The sequence below is a fragment of the Microtus ochrogaster genome, chromosome 4, assembly GCF_000317375.1.
Source record: "Microtus ochrogaster isolate Prairie Vole_2 chromosome 4, MicOch1.0, whole genome shotgun sequence".
NCBI classification, from domain to species: domain Eukaryota; kingdom Metazoa; phylum Chordata; class Mammalia; order Rodentia; family Cricetidae; genus Microtus; species Microtus ochrogaster.
In genome coordinates, this window is record NC_022011.1 from 25,304,442 (window position 1) to 25,314,146 (window position 9,705).

Sequence of the window (9,705 nt, forward strand, 5' to 3'; positions counted from 1 at the left end):
AAAAAAAAAAAAAAAAAGAAAGAAAGAAAGAAATTAGAACCGAAGGGATTACTCAGTGTTCGTGAGTGCTTGCTGCTTTATCATGAGGATCAGAGATCTGATCCTAGCACCCATGTGGGTAGCTCACAAATGCCCATAACTCCAGACTCAAGAGACCTAACATGCCTTCTGGTCTCCAAAGCGCTCTCTCTCTCTCTCTCTCTCTCTCTCTCTCTCTCTCTCTCTTTCTCTCTCTCTCTCTCTCGCACGCATGCACGCATGCATTCACACACACACAAACATGCACACACACACACACACACACACACACACACACAAATACATCTCTAAATCTTAAGCAATAAACTGCTGTGTGAATGACTGACCGGTCGAGGCCCTAGGTACCTGTCAGTCACCACTGCTGTTTAAATTCACAGGGTAACTATTGCTCATGCTGAGTGAAATTCTCAGGTTCAGCACCTTTAAAATTGTCCCGGGAAACCAAGCCTGCAGAAGACTACAGACAATACTGGCCATCTGGATTAATCCTTCTAGTGCTGAACCAGGAATTGAGTCACCTTCTGCCAGGGATGTCCTTGTGAGCCTCCTGAATCACGACTGCATCCTGCGAATGTTCTAGCATGAGATTGAGGACGGTAGGCCAGACTGGTGTCCATGCCTGTTCCAGATCAAGTGGGGTGGGTCATGCATCCTCTCTCGAGTGGAGAGGAATTCCAGGAGGGGGTACCTCAGGCTGGGGAGCAGCTGGGGGCTCGGTTTCTCACTGAACTATGCCCATCTCCAGGAGTCCTAACCCCCGGCACCTCTGAATGTGACCTTATTTGGAAGTGGGTTGCTGCAGATGTCATAAGTCAAGATGAAGTCATGCTGGGTGGAGAGGAAGCTTTATGAAAAGAGGGAGCTGCAACATGGCACGGAGGGAGAATGCAGAAGCCGGTGAGGTTTCTGTTCAAGCCAGGCCACACCAGGCAGAGGCCTGGGACAGACCCTTCCAGGGAAGGAATTATGCCACAGACACCTGGAGGTCAAGCTTCCAGTGTCTGTAACAGGGCTTTCTGTTGTTTAGGGTGTCCTCACACCCCAGCCCAAAGCCGTTTGTGAGAGGAACAAGAAGAAAGTTCTGGGGATGAGGACGGCGTCCTTGTCCCGAGGATGAGCCGAGGTGACCTAAGCCTCAGGGGTCTGGATGGATGGAAGGAATAAAAGGCGGGTATGCACAAGGCTGGGTTGCCGCAAGGAAGAAGTGGTTACTTACTGTATGTATTAAGATAGCTCTTTGTCGGGACTGCCCAGCTCCTAGTGACTCACCTCCAGAGGACAGTCACCACCAAGCCTACTTGCGTAATGTAGCTAGCTCAGACACCGGCTGGAGTGGGCATTTGCTCCAAGTAGGGCCAAGCGAATCCTTCCCTTGGAACTGGGCCCAAAGTACCCTAGGTCAGTTTGGACTCCTCTGTAGAATGCCAAGGCCACACTGCCGTGAAGGCCAGTCTGACAGGGAGACAGAAGGAAGGTCCCAGGATCTTTGGTTCTGGCCACTGAGGCTCTGTGAGACACCTCAGCACCTTGTAAGCCACGCCTTCTCTTTGTTAAAGCTGCTCTGATTGGTTTCTGTTGTACGAGTGCCACTAGCTCTCGGACTTGCCTTCGCCTTGATTTTGGACATTGTCCTGCATCCAGAGGCAAGGCTCCTCGGAGCTACAAGAAAATGCTCACTCTTTCTCCTCTCCCTGGGCATGTGGGTCAGCACCACGTTCATGAAAGTGAAGGCGAGCAGGGCTTGAGCCCCCACACGCATTTGTTAAGCGCTGACTTCCACCTAAGCCTTTTTCTGAGCTCCTAACCACATTGTCTCTTGTCACGAGAGCCTGGTTCCAGAGACATGAAAAGACTGGTTAGTGCTATCCAGCTAAGGGTGGAGAGAGAACCAGGCTTCGCTGCCTTCCAAAGTTCTTGCTCTCCACGTCTCCTGAATGGACTCCCTCCACTCTCTTGAATGCTTAAACTTTTTTCCTGAAGCAGCCCACTCTGGCCTCAAATTTCCTAGATAGCTGAGGTTGATCTTGAACTCCTGATCCACCCTCATTCTCTTCCTGAGTGCTTAGATTATAGACATGTGCTTCTACACCATCTTTGCAAAAACTTGGAAATCAAACCTACAGCTTCACGTATGGTAGGCAAACTAACCAAGTGATATCTCCAGTCTTTGCCTCAGCTGCTGCTCCTGCTGCTCCTCCTCCTCTTCCTCCTTCTCCTTCTTCTTCCTCTTCATTTGTGTTGTGGCTTTCTCTGTGTAGTCCTGGCTGTGCTGGAATTCAATATGTAGACCAGGTTGACCTCGAACTCACAGATCCACCTGCCTCTGCCTCTGGAGTGCTCCACTACCTCCCGAGTGCTCCACCACCACCCAGTGCCTCAGCTTCTTCCTATGCAGAATGAGCTAGCATTGTTACCCTTGCTCATCCAAAGACTGTTTGGAAGGGTCAATAAAGGAGTGGGGCTGAGTTTGGAGAATGAAACACTCTCAAAAGACACATCATAGCCCTCAAACCTCCCTTTCATTCCCTCTTAGCAACTGACTCAGAGCCTATGGAGGCGGAAGGAAAGGAGGTCACACACTAATTGGTCAGTTTGAGCAGCGTCATAGAGGAGGCTGGTGTGGGAGAGAGATTTAATTAATATGAGACATGCACAGGTTTTTCTTTTTCCTTTCTTTCTGTTTGTTTCTTGTTATTTTATTTTATCTTATTTGAGACAGGTGTTGTTATATATATATATATAAAACAGCCCTGGAACTCAATCTGTAGACCAGGCTGCCTTGAACTATGAAGATCTGCCTGCCTCTGCCTCTTAAGTTTTGAGATTAAGAGCATGTGCCACCACTGCCCGGGCAGGTTTTACTTTAAAAAATAAAATAAAAGATCCATGGTTTTCTACTCTGTGGCTGGGCCAGGTAGGTAGCTATGCCTATGCCTGGGGCTGGAAAGATGACTCAGCAATTAAGAGTACTGGCTGTTCTCCCAGAGGACCCTGGTTCAATTCCCAGCACCCACATGGCAGTTCACAACTGTCTATATCTCCAGGGAATCCAAAACACCAATGAGCACAAAATAAAAATAAATAAATCATTAAAAAGAAAAAAAAAAGAATTACCAGGCATGGTAGCTCAAGGCTTTAATCCTAGCACTTGGGACAGAGGCAGGTGGATCTCTGTGAGTTCCAGGACAGCCTGGTGTATACAGTGAGTTCCAGGATGGCCAGAGCTACATAATGAGACTCCAACTCAAAAAAAAAAAAAATTAAAAAGCAACAGTGCCTGATGCTTGTACTCTGTGTTCCCGAAATACCCGAGGAGTAAAGAAATAGAGCTTGGTGGTGGTGGTGCATGCCTTTAGTGCCAGCACTCGTGAGGCAGAGGCAGGTGGATCTGTGTGAGTTCGAGGACAGCCTGGTCTACAGAGTGAGTTCCAGGATAGGCTTCAAAGCTACACGGAGAAACCCTGCCTTGAAAAAAAACCAAATAAATAAATAAATAAATAAATAAATAAATAAATAAAATAAAAGTAAAGACAAGGACAAGAAAAAGGAGGGAAAGAGAGATGAAAAAGGAGGGTGAGAGAGAGGAGTGTTAGGAGTCCAGCCCATATTGACTCTGTCCTGTCAAACAGCAGGGAGGGATTCTCATCTACCAATAGACTAGTCCAGAAGCTCTGACAACACAGGAACCAGCAAGATCCATCGCGATCATTATTCTGAGCCAAAGAGGATATAGCTGTTGGTTCTGTCTGTATTGGACCTTTGAGAAATAGGGGTCCCAAGGGTCCCATCTGTGGTGATGGAAGCAGAGCAGGGATTGCTTGGGTCAGCTGCACAGGGCCAGAGAAACTTCCCCGGGCTGTGGGGCTCTCCATATCTGTGCTTCAGCTGAGGTCATGGTCACATGGCTGGGGAGCCACCCAAACTCAACCTGCTCTTTCAAAGGAGTGTGGTTTATCGCATGTCAAATTATGCTTCAAGGGCTGAGGGTGTGAACCCCTGGGCTTGAACCATGGAGCCAAGAGCAAAACAAGCAAAGCCCTTCAGTAGCATGGCATCTACTTTTCTACTCTTTTAATTTTATTTTTAATTATGTGTGTGAGTGCATGCGTGTGTGTGTGTGTGTGTGTACATGCATGTATGTGCAAGTGCACATGAGTGCAGATGCCCTCAGAGATCAGAGGCATTCAGATCCCCTTGGAGCTGGAGTTGAAGACAGTTGTGGGTCACTGATGTGCGCTCTGGAATTTGAACTCAGGCCTTCTGCAAAAGTAGCACAAGCTCTTGACCCCTGAGCCATCTCTCCAGCCCTTTTATTTTCCATTGTATTCATTCCTTTTTTTTGGGAATACAGTCTCTCTACAGAGCATAGACTAGCTTTGTACCTGACACTCCCCCGCCTCAGCCTCCAAAGGGCTGGGATTATAGGTATGTGCCACCAAGCCTGACTGAATAACACGAACTGAAAAGAAACACACAACACCCTGTAGCTGACCATACTGTCACATTCCTGTAATCTCAGGCCTTTGGAGGCTGAGGTAGGAGTATTAGTTTGAGGACATTCTAAGATTCATAGTTCAAGGGCAGCCTTGGTTATATTCAGAGGCCTTATCTCAAGCCAACAAACACAGGCACCAAATAAATACCAAGATGTATATTTATGTTTGTGTGTGTGTGAACCAGTCTATCTGTTGATTGTGCGAAATGTAAATTCCAAAGCCACACTCAATCCTCTGTCACGTTTTTTTCTTTAAGTCCACAGACGTCGGTGTATGGTGCAACAAGAGAGAAAGGGAATGGATGGCACTTTGTGTTCCCTCCTTGGCCTCTTGGTCCCTTGAAACCTGAGAAGGTGCAGAGGGACACAGTAGAGTCAACATTCAGTTCACAGTCACAGTCACAGGTCGATACATATGAAATCATGTTCCCACCCCTTCCTGTCTCCGCTGCCCACTAATGTCGCCTTGAAAATGACTGGAGCCTTCCACAGCAGCCCAGAAGAAGGCGGGGGAAGGGGAGGAGGAGGTCCAGGCTCCAGGAAGCAAATGGACCTCCTCTATACTGCGAGAGTAAATAGATGCATTTTATTATCTGATTAAATTAAAATGCCATGGGCACGGAGTGTATGTTCTGTTAAGTGGGAGTCTGATGCCTGTGAGAAGTGAGGTTCTGGAATGCTCTGCAGGCTGATGTAATTTCAACGAGAAAGCTGAGCTTCCAGAGAACTCCACCAAACCCAGAGCACCGTGGATAGTGAGGAAATTGGAACCTGCTTTGAGACACACATTTCATTGCTTCCATTCAACCTCTGATCTTTGTTGTGCACATGGCTTGTTGCTATTAAACAGGGACCCAAACCATGACCACATTCAACTGCACATTACAGCATCCTACGGGTTCCCGCATTCATTGATAGGCAGATAAATTTGACAGTGAAGCCCTCTGCTCCCAGTTCCTCTGTGTGGCTTCTTCAGTATGAGCATGAGTCCTCCAGCCTGTGACCCACAAAATGGCTGAACAGAAGGTTGGCACAAGGGCAGGGAGCCACCATGGACTGAGAGGAAAGGGAACACTTCCCTTTAACCTAGGAACGATCTCCATCCTGACCCCCATCAGGTGACATTTAGAAATATCTGGAGAGCTTCTTCTTTGTCATGACTTGGGGGTGCTGGTAGTATTCAAGAGGTGGAGGCCATGGGTGCAGTGGAACAGGGCGGGGGCCTGCCTGTCACAAAGAAAGATCTGTCCCAATGTTCAGAATGGTCAGAATCTGCATTAGCCCCGTGGAGACGCTGTGTCTAGAAGGTGCACACCCCAGGTAGAGGAAGAAATCCAAATAGATTCATTTCATGAATTGGGCTAAGTGACAAGGACATTCTAAGAGCTGTGTCAATATGACTTCTAAGACAAAAGCAGGGGTGAGGAGGGTTGAAAAATAACACACTGAGTAAAGACACTTGCCACCAAACTTAATGGTCTGAGTTTGAGCTGCAGAAACTGCATGGTAGCAGTTATTACTTATTAGTAAATAAGTATAAAAAATTAAACAAAACAGGGCCTGCAGAGGCTGAGAGCACTGGCTGCTCTTCCAGAGGTCCTGGGTTCAATTCCCAGCAACCACATGATGGCTCACAGCCATCTGGAATGAGATCTGGTGCCCTCTTCTGGCCTGCAGGGATACATGCAGGCAGAACAATGTATACATTAATAAGTAAATCTTAAAAAAAAAAAAAAAAAGACAAAACAACGAAGAGGAATGAGAAACAGGTAGTTCTTACTGAAAATGCCATGAACTTGACCTGGGGTCCCATGGAGTTTCTGTAACCCTGGAGGTAGGTGCTGTGACACTTTATGGTCCATCAACCAAGGACACTCAGAGCAGGATACAGGTAGAGCAAGGTTTTGTTTTCCTTTTGGAAGACTTCTCTCTCTCTCTCTCTCTCTCTCTCTCTCTCTCTCTCTCTCTCTGTCTGTCTGTCTCTCTCTCTCTCGCCTTGAATTCACAGAGATCCACCTGTCTCTGCCTTCTGAGTGCTGGGATTAAAGATGTGCGCCACCACTGACCAGCAGAAGACTCCTTTTGAGGGATGGCCCTTTGGGTCTGGTTTCTCTGCATAACTGTGAACTTGATGGGGCAGCATGCTGAGTCACATTTATGACACCTGACAAAGTTCCTGGCACTCAAGTGAGCTGTAAGATATGAGTGTCCAGGGACAGGCATACAGCTCAGCCTTCATGAAGTCCCAGGTTTGATTCCCAGCATCATGGGAGCTGGCATGGCGACACACACCTGCAGTCCTAGCACTTGGGAGATGGAGAAAGGACCAAGAGTTCAAAACCACCCTCTGCTACTCAGTGAGTTTGAGGCCAGGCTAGGATATAAGACCTTGTCTCAAAAAGGAAAACCCACCGGGCGGTGGTGTCAGGCGCCTTTAATCCCAGCACTCGGTAGGCAGAGGCAGGCGGATCTCTGTGAGTTCGAGACCAGCCTGGTCTACAAGAGCTAGTTCCAGGACAGGCTCCAAAACCACAGAGAAACCCTGTCTCGAAAAACCCAAAAAACAAAACAAATCAAAAAGGAAAACCCAGCTAAAATAGGAATCTAATGAGATCAAATGAATGAATGAATGAATGAATGAATGAGGCCAGCCTAACATAGTGACTAGAAGATGGATGGAGCAATGAGAGACCCATCTGTCTTATAGATAACTCCTGGACACTGGCTTTAGGCCAGGCCCTAAAGAGGCAGCCAGCCATGTGCTAGGCTGACCTCAACTAACTCATGTCACTCTGCAGAAACTTTACAAGCTGATTGTCAAACACCTATTTAAGAGGATTGATTATGTAGGGGACTGGAGTGAGGGATCAGTGGTTAAAACACTTTTCTTCCAGAAGACCTGAGTTTGATTCCCAGCATTCACACGGTGTCTCACAACTGTCTCTAGCTACTGCCTAAAGGGATCACACACCCTCTTCTGGCCGTCATAGGTACTGCATACATGTGGTACACAGACACAGATGCCTGAGAAACACCCATGCAAATACCAAGCTGGATCAGCGCTTGCTGCCAAGCCTGATGACCTGAGTTCATCCCCCAGAGTCCACATAATGAAAGGAGAAAAATGTCTCACACAAATGCCTCTGACTTCTACAGTGCACCATGGCACACACGCAGCCACAATACAGGCACCCCCCACGCAAAATACACGTAATAAAAGATTATGTTCTATAAGTCAAAAATGTCATATTCTTTTTATATGTATTCTTATTTTTTAAATGAGGTGTTTGCATGTGTATCTGTGTTGGGTTATGTGCATATTGGTACAGGTAACCTCAGAGACCAGAGGCATCAGATATCTTTGAAACTGGAGTTATCAGTGGTTGTGAACCTTCTGGTGTGGGTGCTGGGGAAGGAAGTCTCATCCTGAGTGAGAACACTATGTGCTCTTAACTGCCAAGCCATTCCTGCAGCCCCAAATGGCTATCTTCATTTTGTTTGTTCCTATTAGCTGAGATTCCAGCCCCGTACCATCGTACCTGGCTCTGGGGTGCATCGCTACTGAACTTCCTGTTCAGCAATGAACTCAATAGCTCCTAATGAGTCTCAGAGGGAGTATTTACACCAGGGGAGTTGGCAAGCTGTGAACCAGGGCTTTCTTTTATTTCAGCAAGCTGACTTGTTTTAAGCACGTAGCACCGGGTGCAAAGGCAAGCCTTTCCGGAAGGAACCCTGCTTGCCTGGTCTGCATCTGGATTTACGTGTCATTTCATGAGCTACACAAAGGCCAAGCAGAGATTTGACGCTGGACCTGACCCTGAGATTCATCAAAGTCTTCAGCAGAGTGGACGGTGCTCACACTTCTTTTCCTTCTCTTATCTGTACAGTTCTCAAATTCAGTGCTGGAAGGGAGACTCTCAGGGTGTCTGTCCCGACTGAGGAGAGTCTGGACAGCTTGGGCCTATCTTCTTCAGGGCCAAGTCAATGGGTCCACTTCCTGGGATGAGGCTTTTTTTTTTTTTTTTTAAGATTTATTTATTTATTTTGTATACAACATTCTGCCTCCATGCCTGCAGGCCAGAAGAGGGCACCAGATCTCATTACAGATGGTTGTGAGCCACCATGTGGTTGCTGGGAATTGAACTCAAGACCTCTGAAAGAGCAGTCAGTGCTCTTAACCTCTGAGCCATCTCTCCAGCCCCTGGGATGAGGATTTTCATGCCCATCTAATGGCTGAACTCAGATTCAATTCTAGGTCAGGAACTTGGGAGAGAGTGAGGCAGGGACTCAACTGTGCCTTTCCTGTCCCAATCTAGCAGTCTGGGGACTCCATCCTTATAGACTGGATACCAAATGCCACCTCATATGGCAATTTCTGAGCCAGCCCCACGTCTGACACTTTCCCCACAGCCAGGGAATAGGTGACCTGGAAGCCACCATTGTCCATCCTTCCTTCCTTCCTTCCTTCCTTCCTTCCTTCCTTCCTTCCTTCCTTCCTTCCTTTCTTTTCCTCTTCCTTTTTTATTTATTTTTTTAAATTACTTTTGAGACACAGTCTCATGTAAGTCAAGTCATGCTGGAACTCACTATATAGCCAAAGATGACCTTGAAGCCAAGATAGTTCTCCTGCTTCTACCTCCCCGGAGCTAGGATTACAGGCATGGGCTCCCACCTTCAGTTTTTCTGTGATGCTCGAGCCTCTGTTTCGCTGATTCCAACCTAAAGCCAAGGGGTCGTATTACTAAAAGATGGTAGTGATAGGTGTGGGGATCTGACGCCCCAACATTAACTACTTTTCCCTCTCTGGACGGGCGTGGAGGTGCAGGAATAATTGAGACACAGTTCACACAGCAATGTCGGAAGGGAGTCTCAGGCTTCCTTCATTCCTGAGGATCACACACGTTTATTTCCCAAACACCTTTTATCCCCAAAGGTAAACTAAGGTAGAAGTTCATTAACATTCTCTTTTCGGGGGTAGCAGGACTGCAGTCACTTCTGCAACTCAGACACTAGCTTGGAATTCACGCCTCTTCTCAGGCGATCTATGTCATTACAAAAGAGAAGGAGCAGGCTGGAGAGATGGCTCAGAGGTTAAGGGCATTGTCTGCTCTTCCAAAGGTCCTGAGTTCAATTCCCAGCAACCACATGGTGGCTCACAACCATCTGTAATG